The sequence below is a fragment of the Sardina pilchardus genome, chromosome 15 (genome assembly GCF_963854185.1).
Source record: "Sardina pilchardus chromosome 15, fSarPil1.1, whole genome shotgun sequence".
Classification (NCBI taxonomy): Eukaryota; Metazoa; Chordata; class Actinopteri; order Clupeiformes; family Clupeidae; genus Sardina; species Sardina pilchardus.
Window position 1 is genome coordinate 32,147,658 of NC_085008.1, and position 18,913 is coordinate 32,166,570.

An 18,913-nucleotide genomic window follows, 5' to 3' on the forward strand; every position below is an offset into this window, starting at 1 on the left:
CATTAATCTTTTTATTAATGAAATGAAAGTTGCCTTTGAACATAACTCAAAATGACTCTTTCGGTAAGAACTCTTCACACTGCTCTGGGTGTTTCAGAACAACACACTGTACACGAAGGAACAGATTTCAGATTATCTGGAGAGCAGAGGTGGAAAAAGTACTAAAATATTGTACTCAAGTAAAAGTACCTGTAATGGGGTTTGTCGCTGGACTAATTTCTGACTGGTTGGGAATTGTGACCACCGTGGGGCATTGGCAAGAATGCACAGATATTGGGTTCAAGGAATTTTATTCTTCCAGAATCTGTTGTGTAGGTGTGTTTGTGTGTGGTTCTACAAAGAAACATAAATAACCACTTCTTAGCATAGTATAGTGCTATGATGAGAACAGAAGCTAATACTGCTAAATTGCTAAACAGTCAAGGCACATGTACATAGCATGTAGCATTTATGGATCATCAGACATCTAGCATCATTCTAGCATCTCTTAACATGTAAATATAGGCTGAAACCCAAAAATAACCACAATAGAAATTGACTTACGGGTTTATGAACGCACACAAGGTATTATACAGGATGGATGGCAATGGATGATAAATATACAGGATGGATTCAGTTATCATCCCTACTCTACCGTCAGCTCCATCAATAATGACTCACCACACAACTAACAATGCTACCATTAAACACAGGGGGCACTATTTCACTATCACCCCAACCCCAAGTCCTTTATCACAGTACCAATACTGTACTGTCCAATTTTCCAAAGTTCTTAAGAGGCGATGAAGCACTAGAAAGCTTGCCTGGATTGACGCACCTTTCTGTTTTACGTGGCAAAAATTATATTTATTGGTCCATACAGAAACAAAAGATGAGTGATAAAGTTGTTGCAAGTAAATCCAAGGTGAAGTCCAAACAAAATAACTGTTTGAAGTGGTAGGTAAAAGAAAATCGTGGTCAAAAAAAGTGTTTTCTACCAAACTCCCATACTCCATGCCCAAACCTCTATTGCACCTGCGCCATATACGGTGATGTCTGCCCATATGTCACCTGATACGTCCCAAAGGTGCACGAAAATAAAACAAACGACTAAATTATAATTCAAAACTAGAAAACGTAATTTCGAGGAAATTACCAGTGCATGCAAAAGCAAGACATAAGATAAAATGTGAAACAAACTTTAATTTACAAACAGTTGTGGACAGAGGAAGGTGCAGGACAGAACAGGGCAGTGTGTTGTATGTATGTGGCTTAAGGGGCTGCAGAGGTGGAAATGTCCAACCAACCAGCTGATTCTAATTAGTACAACTCTTCAGCCAGGCAGAGCAGCTGATTGGTGATATCACCTGTGTTAAGTGCACAGATAGAACCAATACGTGATTGGACTTTTACTCTCTGAAGCTTGACTTTTCCACCTCTGAGTGTGCGTGCGTGTGTGTGTGTGTGTGTGTGTGTGTGAGTGGATGTAAGTGGATGTAAGGAGTGTGGCTTTCTATGATGCAGTGAAATGGGGGAGTTAGGTTAAGGTGAGAATGTTGTGGAGTGCATGGAGAAGTGTGGTATATATATGAAGTGCTGCAGTCAGGTGTGTGTGTGTGTGTGTGTGTGTGTGTGTGTGTGTGTGTGTGTGTGTGGATGAGTGAATGGGTAGACAGAGAGAGCGGGTAGACAGAGAGAGCTGAGCAGAGAGAATGCAGGTTCAATTTAACTGGCTGTTAATTAAACTTGATAGGGCCTTGAGCAGCTGGCTCTTGATACATGTGCAAATCAGCTTAATCAGCATGTGATATCACAGCAGTGCAGTGCGATAGACCTCTGAAGTTCGCCTACAAAAAAGCTTGCCATAGGCAGTTGGCTTCAATTAACTCCCGGATCTCCTTATATGGGTTTGGATCCTTTTTAGGCGAACTTCAGAGGTCTATGAAAAGTCAATGGGGAAAAATATTTTGCTAATATCTCAAAAAGTATGAATTTTACAGAACTGAAATATACATAGACTTAGTCTTATTTTCAAGACCTACGTAATAAAGTTTGAACCAAGTTTCTACGTTAAACGGTTGAAGCTGAATTTGACCTAGTTAGGAGAATAATAAGAAGATGCCTAGGGAGAACAGAACAGTGCATTTGCATGCACTGTAATAAAGTATTTGTGAACATTCATAACTAATCCACATAATCTAAACCAATTACCTAATGAATGTAAGTTAAAATACCAATAGTGAAGAAATGGCTTTAAGAAATACTTTGCTAAAATATTACTCAAGTACAAGTAAAAGTTACTTTTTTTGTTTAGGGAGGCAGCTAAGGCAGCTAAATTGCTAGGTAATACCGATTGTATTCGGGCTTTTTTTTTTCATACTGACAGTAGGCTACTCCGTGACCTTGAGAAATGGAGATCTATATGAAAAATCACACAAGTTCTCCTTTTTAAAAGGACTGTATATTTTATTTTACCTGAATATTTCAATGTCCAAATTAAATGTCAAAATGAATGTCAGACAAAATGTAAAGTTTGCCTTTTTGTATAAATAGGGCAGAGGGCTGTGTGTGTGTACTTGTAAATGTCTCTTCACTAGAACTCTTCACACCTGTATACTAAGGAACAGATTTTCACAGATTATCTGGAGTAAATAATAAAAAAAAAAAACCATCATCTCCAAGAATTGAACTACTGAACTTGACAAGTAGGCCTATGAGCTGAGAGAAATGGGAAGTGGTGGTTGTATTGTGAGGACTGTAATGGTTATAAAAGATATTGGAAACATTCGCCATTTAACTTATATTAAAGGAGAATTCTGGTGTGATATTGACTTAAAGTGTGTTGAAACATGATACCGAGTGTGAGCGTTTGTCACAGAGCTGATCTCGACCTACCCCCTGCATTCCGAAATCCTCCGCTAGCTTCCCAATGCTAAAGCAGGTTTTCAATAGCAGTGGCTCGGGCATCGGCTTATCCATGCAAATAAATCACTGTTTTGTGTCCTAAACAAGCTAACAAGCACACTTTCGATACCGTATTATTATTATTATTATTATTATTATTATTATTTTTAACTGTTTAAGTGGCATGTGTCCTAAATGATGTGCTCTGTCTTTAAAGAATTCCAACAGAATGAAAAGGGCTGTCACTTTAAGAGCATTGCCATATTTCCTCAGTGAAGACCCCTCAGGGTTTCTCAGGACTGCAGAAGTAAGTCTGTTTTTATGACCTATATAAGCATACACCAGGCCAATTTTAGCAAACTGACCATGATGCTGATTGCCCATGGCTGTGTTACCTCTGATGTGACACATGTGCCAGCAATGACTTGCCTGTATTGGTGTAGCTGCCTGTACCGCTCAAATTTGTGCCACAAACACTCTTTGACCAGCTTGACGCTTATCATTCAACATCTGATTATTGGCCTGGTGTGTACTAGAAAATTAGCTTTTTGTTGGACAGTTTATTAATTTGCATGATCCACCCAGAACAGTAACATACAAGCAAAAACCTACACATTAATTAAAATCTGATCAGGTCCAAGGGAATGAATAGAAAATCTACAATGAATTTAGTGTGGAAAATGTTTCAGAATAAGTTATCATTTGAGGCAGTGGGGAACAAGCGTTTAAAAAATCCCTATTCTCTATAGGCCTATTCGGACGGGATTAGTTTTATGGGGTGACATCAGGTAAAGTAATAATTACCAGGTAATGTAGTCCCGTCCGGACGCACCATGTCAGTAAACATAACGGAGTATGTCGGTGACATTTACAGACACTTTTACCTTCCGTAAAACGGTCCGGAGAAATTACCTTAGGTAATATTAATCCCGTGCGAACGCGACCCTCTGTAAAGAGGTCTGTAATATTTCGTCACATCCTGATTTGAAAACAATTCCACCATAGTCTGAATGAAAACATAACATGCTGTACAGCTCCTAATAGGACGTTAGCTAGTTTGCCTAATAGCTTGATATTGTTAGCCATTTCAAACTACTTATGGCATAACATAAAGCTAACGTTTGCTAGTTTCACCAACTTGTGTAGTCTTTCAAATCTGAAAATGCCGCACGTACCTGACGCAAAGTATCACGTGCACGGCGACGAAGATGTGACGGCAGAACGTAAACGTAGTTACTCCTCCCATGTCAAGTAAAATGACAGAGATGTCTAGTCCCGTCCGAATTGGACATTTATATTACAGAGGTCATATGATAAACCTGCATTACTGTACGTCCCCCCATAAAACTAATCCCGTCCGAATAGGCCTTAAGTTGGGGAATGACGGGTAAAGTGTGAGAACCATTTGACTTTTCTGACATTGTGCAAAATCTTCAACTCATTGGTCCCAATGTTGTGGTGCTCAAGTTTAACACATTTTACACCTGTGCTTATTTTGCCTTGGTTTGGACAGGCCACAGACACCGAAGACAGCATGGCAAGAGATATGAATGTCGGCATCATCCTGATAAAAGATGGAGAGGACCTCCTTGACTTGTCTGTGGTGCTCGAGGATCAAATCATCCTGCATGACATCAAGGACTTCTCACAAGCGGTAGCTATGCTAATGGGTCTACTCTATGTGCTCAACATTGACTATCCAAAAGAGCTACGATACACCTTTGAGGTCATCCAGAAGGTTCTCATGAACATTGGTGCTGACCACTGCTCTGCGAGGGTTCATGGTCTGAGGAATAGAATTCTTCGTAAAACCGAGTAGGTGATCCACAGAATCTTCTCCACAGTTTTCTTTTTGAATTCAGCTTGTGTTTATTAACCGCCCTTGAAGCCACTCAGTAGGTTGCGAGTTAAAAGTCTGATATTATTTACCTGCAACACTTTTGATTTTTGGGCTTGATGTCTTTAAACACAGTGAGATGTAACTATTTTTGTTGAGCATTTTTATACTCTATACTTACTCACACACATTCTAGTATGGCCAATGGCTTAGTTTTTTGTTTTGTGGCCCAAAAAATGGAAAAAAATCTCCATTGTCATTTATGTTAGTAAGTCAATTAAATCCTGTGGGACTGATTTAATTTTGCACTTAAGGTTGAGTTTTCAGGGGTTTTTTTTGTGATAGCCCAACAAACACAAATCATTCACATCTCACTCGGCCTGCGAGGTCTTGAAAACTCTGAGATGCTGAAAAAAGGTTATTTGTATAAAGGTGTATTACTTTACCACTATCATTAAGCTAAGAAATTTTTTGACCAAACTGTTCAGATTAAGATCAAAGGTTATTTGTATTACCTTGTCTTTCTGTTGTTAAACTGGAGAAAGAAATTGTTTTCTTTTTTAAATTTAGTTTGTTCTGATCATCAGTGTCTGATACAGTAAAGTTTACTTGTATGCTGCAATGTGAACTTGGCATATAAGTATTTTCAGCTTTGAAATTCTGGGTGAAAGTTGAAAAGGGTGACCTTATTTACCTTTAGCGTTTACAGGTTTGATGCCTTAACTAAAAAGTCTTTTGGTAACACAGTGAAATGTAACCATTGTTGTTGGGCATTTTTGTACTCTATGACTTACTCAAATGCATTCTAGTATGGCCAATGGCTTAAGGCTGGCTTACATTGCACGATTTTGGTCTGTTTTAACAGTCGGCGACTAAATTTCCAAAATCGGGCGGAAATCTTGGGAGTTGTACTGAAATCGCAGCGCGCTCCTGTCATCTAAATCGTTTAGTGTAAGGTGCCAATCTTAGCGGTTTTAAGTCCGTCGGAGGCAGTCTTTTTCTAGTTTTGCCGTTACGACAATATCAAACATGTTTGATATTATCGGAAGTCTTTTCAGTCGTGGCTCATGCAAATAGTGACGTGAACATTAAAAACCAATAGTAACCTTGCGCGAACATGAAACAGGAAGGGGCAAAATAGGCGACAGCTGTAGCCTTTATGATTATTTGTTATTTCATTTCTTATAATTTATTAGTCGGTTGTTCTAGGTGACAGAACAGCTCTATATCTGTTAGTGATGTCACACATCAAACAATGCTGCAGAAACGCGAAAAAATTACTTTGATATGAGTAGGCTATCATGTGATTTCCTGTGAATGATGACGTGTAGCCTATTGCACGATGGAAATAATTTGAAGGAATCTAGCAGCAGTCTTGTAAATAGTGACCCACAGTCTTTGCAAAATCCTAATCTGAGACTGGCCTGTGACTAGACTGTGACTAAAACCTCAATGAATTGTCTTTAGATGTGAGAGGGTCTGAGACTGTAGTTTTTCAAAAATCTTTTCCAAATCTTTGCAAAGTCTGGCAATGTAAGGTAGGCTTTAGTTTTCTGTTTTGTGGCCAAAAAATGGAAAAGTCTCCATTGTCATTTGTTATGTCAATTAAGTCCTGTGGGACTGATTTCATTTTATACTAAAGGTTGAGTTTTCAGGATTGATAAAAGGTTATTTGTATTACCTTGCCTTTCTGTCATTAAACTGGAAAAATAAATTGTTTTTGTATAGTTAATTGTGAGCATTAATGTCTGATACAGTAAAGTTTACTTGTATGGTGTAATGAGAACTGGAGCATACACAGAACTGGGCATATAATATGACCCCCCTGGTTAAATAAAGGATAAATAAAAAAATAAAAAAATAAAAAATATAAGTATTTTCAGCTTTGAAATTCCAAGTGACACATTAAGTTAACTCAATTGAAATCAAGTTATAATAAGGGTTAAGGGTTTAAATACACCTGAACTAATATCATGGTTACTTGACATGTAAAGTTAGTTTGTTTTGAATTATTAAAAATGGCTTACACTTGTTTTCTTAAGTTATCAATACAAATGTATTTAAAGGGATAATCCGGAGTGAAATGCACTTTAGATCAATTTTTCGGACTATTGGGAGTACATACGTTGAGTTGACACCAAAATCATGTCATTCGGATGTATTTCGAGAAAGTTCGAGTTCACCGTTTTTAGCCAAAACTCGTTAGCCTGTAAGTGACCGGGGCAGGTCCTTTCGCCACTACAAAACGCTATTTTTATACCTCTTCTACTGTTCCAAACAACGTTACACTTACGTGGTAGTGAGTAGAGGGTCTCTAAAGCCAAACCGAAGTATCCCCACGTCTTTATGTGGTTGGATAGAGAGTCCAGAATGAATTTAATCGAGTCAGTACCTTCCGGAAATGTCGCAGCGGTAGCTGCGCAACGCTTCAACAACACTTTACTAACATTTCCGGAAAGGTACTGACTCGATTAAATTCATTCTGGACTCTCTATCCGACCACATAAAGACGTGAGGATACTTCGGTTTGGCTTTAGGGACCCTCTACTCACTACCACGTAAGTGTAGCGTTGTTTGGAACAGTAGAAGAGGTATAAAAATAGCGTTTTGTAGTGGCGAAAGGACCTGCCCCGGTCACTTACAGGCTAACGAGTTTTGGCTAAAAACGGTGAACTCGAACTTTCTCAAAATACATCCGAATGACATGATTTTGGTGTCAACTCAACGTATGTACTCCCAATAGTCCGAAAAATTGATCTAAAGTGCATTTCACTCCGGATTATCCCTTTAAGCATACCTAAATTGAAATCAAGTTATAATAACTTAAGGGTTTAAATACACCTGAACTAATATCATGGTTACTTGACATGAAAAGTTAGTTTGTTTTGAATTATTAAAAATGGCTTACACTTGTTTTCTTAAGTTATCAATACAAATGTATTTAAGCATACCTAAATTGAAATCAAGTTATAATAACTTAAGGGTTTAAATACACCTGAACTAATATCATGGTTACTTGACATGAAAAGTTAGTTTGTTTTGAATTATTAAAAATGGCTTACACTTGTTTTCTTAAGTTATCAATACAAATGTATTTAAACATACCTAAATTAATATCTAAGTTCATTTAACTTGGAAAGAGTGTTTGCTTAGAAATAATCACAACTCATCATTTCAAATTTGATTAACTGAAAATAGTTAGGCAGCCCGGACACTAACTTTTTTAAGTTAAAACCAATGGATTTTTTTTACAGTGTACAGCTCTCGGCTCTTTTACACATACAGCTTTCATGCCCTTCTGAGAACAGCAGACTTTTCAGACACGTGGCATATGCGGCATAAACCCAGTAACATCAATAGTAACATCTGCGGTAACATCAGCCAACACTAACAGTATCATAAGCATAGGGCACATCTACAGTAACATACAGTAACATTGGACCCATCTACAGCAACATTTACAGTAACATGGGACCAACATAGGACCCATCTACAGTAACATAGGACTCACCTTCAGTAACATCTACTGTACGATAACATAGGACCCACATAGGACCCATCTACAGTAACTTAGGACCCACATAGGACCCATCTTCAGTAACATAGGACCCATCTCCAGCTCCAGACATATCAGTCTCAGCTCCCGCTCAAGTCCTGCTCAGACGTGCATCTGTGGAGGAGGAGGGCAGCTGGTGTCAGCAGCTATGAGGCTTTGAGTCACTTCAAACAGCATCAGGACCATCATCGGGCACACATGCACACATTATTACTAGTGCTTCTTTACTTGACGACGAAACGATAAATTCACAGGATAACATGGATCATCGACATCTACTTCATGAATTTAAACGTTTAAAGGAGAAGGATATTAAATTGGACTTGAACTCTATTACGCTCTCGGACTACTGGAGGAAAGGTTTTATCCCACGCGGCCTTAGAATTAATAAATTCCCGGCAGTTGGCCTTAAAGACAAAAAAGAATTCAAGAAGAGGTGGGAAGCCATTCTCAGCAAATGCTCTTTAGATCTGATGCTCCTATTGATAGAAGAAGCTAAAAAGGATAGAGATATTGTCCACAAGAGTTTGAAGAAATACATAAGAAATTGGATGAATTACAAAGTATTGAAGTTACAAATTCTTTCACTAAGCTCAATAATGATCTGGCCAAATTCAAAGAACAAGTGAAACAAGAGGAACTACGTAAATTGAAACGTGATGAAAAGGATTACAAAGAAACAACGTGTATTTTTGGCAGAGATCTTTAGTTCCACCTCAGCATGGGTCACAAAGAAGAGGTCAGCGCACGCACGGTGTCCTTTAACTTTACCAGCGAGGAAGAGGACCAGGATGAACCTACACCAAGCCACGCTCCGATGGGAGAACTGACGGGAAACGGTCAACCCCCCACCAATGGGGGAAAAACAAACAGCAGAGAAAAAATGGAAGAAAACAAGGACGAGAAGGGGACGAAAGAAATCCTCCACACAATTACCCCACACGGATACAAAAACGGACATGGTGATCAACCTAACAGGTACCCCGCTCTCTAGTACACACATTAAAGTACTCTCGAAAGGTTTAACGTTCTCCCCTACGAGCTCCTCCACGGACTTTGATATTACAGTAAGATCGATTTGTTTAGGCTTTACAGAAGTTTACATCTTAAAGCTTGGTACAAACTTAATCCGGCACGGCCATCCACAGCTACGGATACATCTAGGTCCTTTACCCCTTTTAAACCAATGCAGAATGCCACCTTGGAGACTTTTGAGAAAATCATAACTAAGAAAAACACACGTCAACCGAATTTGACAAGGGACGAGCGAGAGGCGCTAAAAGAACTGGCGGAAAATGATAACATCATAATTAAGAGGGCAGATAAAGGAGGAGCGGTAGTTGTTTGGGGATATGAGCAATATGTTAATGAAGCCCACAGACAGTTGGAAGACTTTCTATGTCCCTCTAAAGAACAATCCAATTGAATCACTAGTAAAGGAGCTTCAACAAATACTCACTACCCTGGGATAATGATTTGATCTCGACACAAGAACTAGAGTTTCTATTTGAACCCTACCCTCGGATGGCATCCTTCTACCTCCTACCTAAGGTACATAAAAATATGACACATCCACCTGGGAGACCAGTGATTTCCGGAAACAAGACCCTTATGGAACCTATTTCCAAATATGTGGATTTTTTGCTGCTTCCTTCTCTTCCAGCGTACATACAGGACACAACAGATGTACTTTGTAAAATTAGGGACCATAACTTCATCGGGCCTGACACGCTTCTGGTGACTATGGATGTGGAGGCCTTGTATACGAACATTGAGCATAGCCAAGGACTTTTCGCTCTAAGACACTTCCTTAACAAACGTCCACACCCTCAAAGCCCCCCTACTGACTTTTTGGTTGAACTAACTGAATGGACATTATTTCAGGATAATCTTTCCAAGCAAATAAAAGGCTGTGCGATGGGGCCGTGCTTCAGCCCATCCTATGCTGGCCTGTTTATGGAAAAATGGGAAGAGGACGTCGTATTTCATGATTGTAATAAATTTAGAGATAAAATAATTTGGTGGGCCAGATTCATTGACGATATAATCCTATGGTGGAGTGGTACAGAAAAAGAACTAACAGAGTTTCATAAATACTTGAATGCAGCGAATTCTAATATGAAATTATCCCTGGATTTTGACAGAGAAAAAATAAATTTTCTTGACCTAGAGATATATAAAGACATCCAGGGGTATCTACACTCGACAATATTCAGAAAGACATAAGAACACGCTGTTACATGCGAAAAGTTTCCATCCACCCACGCTCATCAAGAACATTCCGTTCGGACAATTTCAGAAACTACGTCGGATTTGTGATCATGCACAAGATTTTAATGTGAAAAGTGAAGAGATGTATAATCGTTTTAGACAACGTGCTACTCCGCGAAAGTCTTAAGCTGCATTCACAAACGTCGCTACTCGCCCATCTCTGAGCGAGAACTGTCAATGTAAAGTGAATGTGTTCTAGCTGAATGTGGCCAGGACAGGCGATGCGAGGACTAGCGATGCGATGTGGGCGGGTACGAAGTTAAAATAAATGTAACTTCCAGCGATGCGAGTGAAGCGAGTACCAAATCAGAATGTAGAATAGAGATGATTGACAGTTAACGGAAGCAAGGAGCGATGTGTGAGTAGCGACGTATGTGAATGCCCCTTTAGACCCAGCCCTGGAGAGGGCCGGCTCGATTGAGCGTAAGTCTCTGCTCCTTAAGGCTGGCTTACATTGCACGATTTTGACCTGTTTTAACAGTTGGCGACTACATTTCCAAAATCGGGCGGCAATCTTGGGAGTTGTACTAGAATCGCAGCGCGCTCCCGTCATCTAAATCGTTTAGTGTAAGGTGCCAATCTTAGCGGTTTTAAGTCCGTCGGAGGCAGTCTTTTTCTAGTTTTGCCGTTACGACAATATCAAACATGTTTGATATTATCGGAAGTCTTTTCAGTCGTGGCTCATGCAAATAGTGACGTGAACATTAAAAACCAATAGTAACCACGGTCGAACATGAAACAGGAAGGGGCAAAATAGGCGACAGCTGTAGCCTATATGATTATTTGTTATTTCATTTCTTATAATTTATTAGACGGCTGTTCTACGTGACAGAACAACTCTATATCTGTTAGTGATGTCACACATCAAACAATGCTGCAGAAACGCGAAAAAATTACTTTGATATGAGTAGGCTATCATGTGAGTTCCTGTTAATGATGACGTGTAGCCTATTGCACGATGGAAATAATTTGAAGGAATCTAGCAGCAGTCTTGTAAATAGTGACCCACAGTTTTTGCAAAATCCTAATCTGAGACTGGCCTGTGACTAGAAACTCAATGAATTGTCTTTAGATGTGAGAGGGTCTGAGACAGTAGTCTTTCAAAAATCTTTTCCAAATCTTTGCAAAGTCTGTCAATGTAAGGTAGGCTTTAGGAAACCGCCCTCTGCTAAAAATGATAGGGTCTTCTTCTCGACGCGCTACAGCACGGATGCGTATTCTATACGCAATGTAATAAAAAACAATTGGAATCTCCATTCTCCATCTCCATTCTCCAATCTCCAATCTCCAATGTGATGACTCCTTGAACAATGTTTTTTCTGAGCTTCCTATCTTCTCCTTTAGAAGAGCACCTTCAATTGGTGATAGACTGGTGCGCAGTCACTTACCAGCGAAAGAAAAATCTACTTGGCCCAAAGTGCCAAATGGTACTTTCAAGTGCGGGCACTGTAAAATTTGTGATGTGGTATCTAAGGCTAAAGGGTTCACCCACCCGGTAACATTACATACATTTACCACTAACCATTTCATAAATTGTAAAAGCATATTTGTGATATACATTTTAGAATGTTCATTGTGCGATGCTTTTTACGTAGGCTGCACAAAAAGACGGCTGCAGGACCGCGTAGCTGAACACAGATATGCCGCTAAAACAGGAAATTATGCGATGACTAAACACTTCAAGGAGATGCGTACAGGGAAAACTATTGTATTCACTGCCATAGGAATTGATCATGTTCCCTTTACTTCTAGGAGGGGGGATAGACACAAAATATTAAGCCAAAAAGAAAGTCGTTGGATATACAAATTGAATGCCATGACAGCTCCTGGATTAAATGACTATTGAAATGGTGGCTTTCTTGTAGATATAATGAGCTATAGCAGGGCCGGAGTGGGGCCTCTTTTCAGCCCGGGAATTTCAGGCCCAATACCGGCCCACTTTTTCCATGGTAGTGGAAATTGGATCAATTAAGCAACAGTTCAGCTCTTACTGTTTTATTTATTTTCAATACCATGGTTCAACAAATAATGTAGGTTAAATAATAATCAGAGAAATTAACATATTCCACTGTCCCAAGGTTGATCAATTAACAAAAGCAGAAATAAATGAATAAAGCATTTCAAACGTATTCCACTCTTCAGCATAAAGGCATATTGAACTAATGTTTACAGTTCAAATCACAGTACAAAGTTACACTGTGAATGGCAACGGCATCTATAGGAGCGGACATCCATGTGACCGATGGACGTAAAATGTATCCAAATTCACATTCTCTGTTTAGCCTAATTGCTCACAGATCACCTAATTCACAAATATCGTGGAAGAGCTGGACTTGAGCTTTCAAACGATATTAGCAGGTGCTGTGATAAACTTCACGAAACCTAAAGAAAATTAACGTTGCTTACATTCAGTTTAATCATAAGCTTTCCACTGTGCACACAGAGCTTCATCCACCTCCACACCCATTACTCTCGGTGGTAGCCTATATCTCCCAAACTCCAGTCAACATATAGCTAACCATATATCAAAATAAACAGCAGACCTTATCGGACCTGAGGATATGAAGCATTCATCTGTACAATACGCTGATCCTGTGTAATCCGGTTTTGAAATTGCAGCAAATATCTACACGTTATCTAACTTCGGGCTAAATTATTATATTAAGCTTCCATTCTAATAGCAGCTCAAAACTTGCTTTCTAAATCAAATAATCAAAAGATGGTGCATGCACAGATCAACTGTGCTTTTCAATAGATATCGCACGCTTCAGGTGACACGGATGCTGACGGTACGTTAAACATTTAATGGGCATAAATCATGACTTGTTGTAACAGAGGTAAATGTTGTAGCAAATAGCCTGGTGATGAGACAGCTTAAAAAATGTATTTCACACTTGCTGGAGACCATGGCGCGTATAATTGCGGTAGGGCCGGCCCTGCTATTATATCGTAGCCTATCTGAGAAATCATATTTTGGAAAAGACGTGCTGGACCCAACCAACTATGTTGGGAGGGGAGAACTCCCTCGCATGGTATGCTACAGCCCATGCAGAGGCTGCGGTGTCAGAATGTGGAACCTCTGTAGCCTACTTTAAGAGAAGATGGACTAACCTGACAAATGTAAAAAAAAAAAAAATTCTCGACCGGCCCAAAAGTGAAGCGGCCCATCGGGAGATCTCCCGATTCTCCCGATTACCCACCCCGGGCCTGAGCTATAGTATGGTTATGTGATTGTTTATCTGAACACTGGACCTTGTTGGTGAATTGATATGCCCTGCTTAATACAGGTTTATGTGTTGATGAATTGATATAGGCCTACATGTTCCATTCAGTGTTTGTTTGTATGTCAAGATTTTGATTGCAATTTGCTAACTCCACCCCCTTCAGGTGATGGGAATGGAACACACACACACACACACACACACACACACACACACACACACACACACACACACACACACACACACACACACACACACACACACACACACACACACAGATGAACTCACATACACCATATACCATACAGGCAGTCACCATACTGCTCTCAATGAATAGTTCTATTGAACCGATGTATTTTGTGTAGTACTTTACTATTGTTCACAAATCTCAGTGAAGTAGTATGTTTACATAGATGTCTATAGCAGTTTAAAATATATGTACATGTTTTGTCTCTGTAATTGTTGTTATGTCTTACCTTTACATGTACCAATTGCTTTGGCAATACAAGTTTTCATTTGTCATGCCAATAAAGCAACTTTTGAATTTGATTTTGATAAAGAGATAAAGAGAGGGAGAAAGACAGAGATAGAAAGAAGATGGATGGTGGACGGTGTGGTCTATGTGCTGTTCTGGGTTCAGTACTTGCTGTCCTGCACTGTGCTGATGGGAAGAGGAAGATGAAGATGATGAGGAAGAGTTGTCCTCAGGGAGATGAAAGCACCTGTCAGACACCCCTCTCCAACCCTGAGTCTGGAGCCATGGCAGATACACACACACACACACACACACACACACACACACACACACACACACACACACACATACACACACACACACACACACACACACACACACACACACACACACACACACTGACATCTCTACTCACCAGCTGGAGCTAAGGACACACTCAGACAGCATGAGGTAGAGAGAGAGAGAGAGAAACACTCCTCCACCTGACTCAACTCATCTCAACTAAACTCCACTCAGCTGAATGGCCAGATTGATACACAACACAACACCAACACCAACAGCAACAGCAACACCAACACCAACACCAACACCAACAACACACACACACACACACACACACACACACACACACAGAGAGACAGACAGACAGAGCCTTTAAATGTCATTTGACTCTGAAGACTACAAGGAAGTCAAGTGCAGTCGTTTATTTACTTATTTTCTCATTTCTGTAGAGTGCAGCAGTGGGTTGCACCAGCTGAACGTAAGGTCAATCGTAAGTTTAGGTGCAAGTTGTGTCTTAAACCTTACGTTCAAACTAACTAGTTTTAAACTAGCGCTGCATTCTTTTTCTGTTGCACCATTGCTAGTTAAGTTACGCTGTAGTTAGTAGCTACTAAATCAAAATATTGTCGCATAGAATGACGTTTTTACCATTGACAACCAATCAATATCACTAATGAAGAAAGCGTCACAGATTCACAGCACTTGCGTTGAAAACGTAATGTTCGCGGTAACATTGTATGATCATAGACAGTAAGATAAAGCAAGCCGCATTTAAGTTTGATGTCCCACAATAACTTTGTTGTATGGAATAAAATAACACTGTATTTTCAAATAACAGACTTTATTTTGTTGTATGTGCTTTGGGAATATTTCAGCTACCACTGTTGGCCTACCCAGGTAAAAAAAAAGTATACTTAAGAAGTATTTTCTTGCCATATACTTATTGTACTTTTAGCATGCTATAGAAGAGCATACTTAATTGTGTTATTTTGGAACAACTATTAGTGTATTAAGTGCACTTCAAGATATTCTTAAATACAGCTTAATTATACATTAAATGCACTATTTTGTGTTAAAATGGAACAACTAATAGTATATTTATTATACTTAAATCATATTTCAGTTGAAGTACATTTAAAATGTCATTAAATCTGCAAATTAGCATACTTAAAGATATTCTTAAATACGGCTTAATTATAAATTGAATGCACTACTTTGTGTTAAAATGGAACAACTAAAAGTATATTTATTATACTTAATCATATTTCAGTTGAAGTACATTTAAAATGTCATTGAATCTGCAAATTAGCATACTTAAAGATATTCTTAAATACCGCTTAATTATAAATTGAATGCACTATTTTGTGTTAAAATGGAACAACTAAAAGTATATTTATTATACTTAAATCATATTTCAGTTGAAGTACATTTAAAATGTCATTAAATCTGCAAATTAGCATAAACATAGTGTATCTCTGTTGTCTCAAAATACTGCTACAACACAACCTTGTTCTCTTTCAACATGTTTTTATTAACACTTGAAGCACACTTAAAACATACCAAAAATACTCTTAATCCAGTATTTATGATCATATCTTAATCCAGTATTTATTATATATTAATGAGTGCATTCACAATATTCTTTAAAATTAGGCGCTTTAAATGGGAAAAAAGGGCAAACAAATACATTATCAAAAATACTGGTTTCCAGCTGGCTAACAATTCAGCCACATGAGGTAAAATGAAGTATAAACAAAAGCTAAAATAAATAACATTTTTTGTTAATCTAATACCAATGCTAATGAGGGATCGGTTTAAGGTCCTTCAGTCATAATACCATGTCTTAACTGCCAGTGTCACTGGTAGTGCGTGGTGAGTCGCTTTGGCTGGAGGAAATAGATGAATCTGCCATGTTGTTTATGACTGCTTTCAGTGATGACACCATCTGGCAGCTCTAAAACAAGGATGCAATATAAAAAGGGTCAGTATCACATTATGATACAAAGAATAAGCATCACATTGTGGGAGGAGACTGGAGCACACTGATCTTACTGGCAGTCTTTATTGGTGCAAACAATAAACTGACGTTGAAACGTCAGTTTATTGTTTGCACCAATAAAGACTGCCAGTAAGATCAGTGTGCTCCAGTCTCCTCCCTAATTGATTCTCCTGAAAGTCCTACTGAGAAGCACCTGAAACAGCAGATGATTTTGGATTTTGGATGCGCAGAGTTCTTCATTTGAAGAAGTATCACATTGTGTCAGAAAATAGAACATATACAGCGAGGATAATAAGTATTTGAATCCATGCTAAAGTTGACTAAAGAATATATTTTTTAATTGATCTTAATGCCTTTAGTAAAAAAAAGGACACCAATTGTCTTTGTGAATGCAATGTATCGTAAATAAATAAATGCTATTCCTTAAAATACAGGAGTCATAAGTATTTGCACCTATATGTTAAATTCCCATAGAGGCAGGAAGATTTTTAAAAGCCACTTATTTCATGGATCCAGGATACTAAGCATCCTGATAAAGTCTCCTCAGCCTTTGGAATTAAAATAGCCCCAAATCACATACCCTTCACCATACCTAGAGGCGGGTATGATGTTTTTTTCAGTTAGCCTATTAGCTGGTTTGATTTGCATTGAGCTCAATGAGCATCAAACCAGCTAATAACTGAAAAAAAAAAAAAAAACACCATGCCAATCTCTAGGTATGGTGAAGGGTATGTGATGATGAGGGGCTATTTTAATTTCGTACATCATGGTTGAGGTCAGGACTCTGTGCAGGCCAGTTAAGTTCATCCACACCAAATTCTATCATCCATGTCTTTATGGACCTTGTTTTGCACACTGATGTACAGTCATGTTGGAAAAGAAAGAGATTTTGGACAATTCCATGCTCCCAACTTTGTAAGAACAGTTTTGGGGATTACACAAAGCAATATCCGCAAAGACATGGATGACAGAGTTTAGTGTTGACTGGCCTGCACAGTCCTGACCTCAACCCAATAAAACACCTTTGGGATGAATTAGAGCAGAGACTGAGGGCCCGTCTCCTCGTCCAACATCAATGTGTAACCTCACCAATGCGCAACCTCACCAATGCGCTTCTGGAAGAATGGTCAAAAATGCCAATAAACACACTCCTATACCTTGTAGAAAGCCTTCTCAGAAGACTTGAAGTTGCTATAGCTGCAAAGGGTTGACCAACATCATATCAAACCCTATGAATTAAGAATGGGATGTCTATTTTGACAATTTTCGCCAAACTTACACCATTTTTTGAATATTCATTTCCACTTACCAGGTATTCCTTTATGAGTTTATCGGGGTCTTCAAGTACACAACAAGTGCTTTCAGGTGGCAAACTCTCAACGAGCCAATGATAGGATTCTGCAAAACAGGGAAATATAACTGAACACTACTTTACTTACACTTACAAATTTAGCATCTTAATGTTTACAATGCCTTTCTGTGCAACCCTCCAACGTTAATTTGGATTGGATTTTTTGGAACACATTGATTTTTAGTTGGCAGGTGCATAGTACGGCCTGGTAGCTCATGGCCTAATATTGGTTTTCAAAGTGGGAGGCACAAAAACAACTTCTCACTAACCCAATCAATGGCAGCCATGATCTCCTTAATCTTATGTCCTGTTTTTCCTCCCTTCCTATGGCACTCAGCAGACAGCCTGGAGCAGATGATGTCAAGTTCTGGCATACACTTGGACTTCAGTTGCACAATGCCTGTGAAATTCTGCACATATCTTGAATCATACGAGGGTAGAGGAGACAGAAAGAATGTACAAAACAACCTAGAAAGAATAACAACTAGCATACAGAAAATATTGATCTGTGTCATGGTATGTCTTGAATACAATAGTTAAGTGTGTTCTCAAATTCAAACAAATTGTGAATACAAATAACATTCCTTTAAAAACAGCACTTAAACATGCAATGTACATTTTTGTGACTCAAACGACAGTTTAATGTAGTCAGACTAACAGGTTTTTGGACTGTTTTGATGGCATGATATCTGCTTAAGTGACTATGAAGAGCATTCCATGCTTTTAATGAGAATATGCACATAGGTATGGGAGTCACAACCAAAGTAACCATGAGCTAACCTGATGCTCCTGTAAGAGAGACCTCAATGACACTGATGTCTTGCACTCTGCACTGCCACATCTGTGGAGAAAGAAAGCATATCAAACTCAACAAATTTACACCATGTAAAACTATAATAGTATTAGATTACTGAATCATTTTAGAACTATGAAGAAAACATTTCATTATATTGAGGCCTTATTGATTAACAAATCACTCAAACATTTAGAGTAGGCAGCCTCTACCATGATCATGAAAAACGTATAATTATTTATTAC

At 38.8% G+C, this 18,913-nt stretch overlaps 1 long non-coding RNA gene across 1 annotated transcript; it reads right to left on the minus strand.

Moving 5' to 3' along the window:
* Window positions 1-16,183: 16,183 nt before the first annotated feature.
* LOC134058301 (uncharacterized) lies at window positions 16,184-18,263 on the minus strand. The gene is made up of 3 exons (XR_009934982.1): window positions 18,145-18,263; window positions 17,834-17,922; window positions 16,184-16,479 (listed from the first exon to the last, which is right to left on the minus strand). It is a non-coding gene; the product is annotated as an uncharacterized LOC134058301 (long non-coding RNA).
* Window positions 18,264-18,913: the final 650 nt, after the last annotated feature.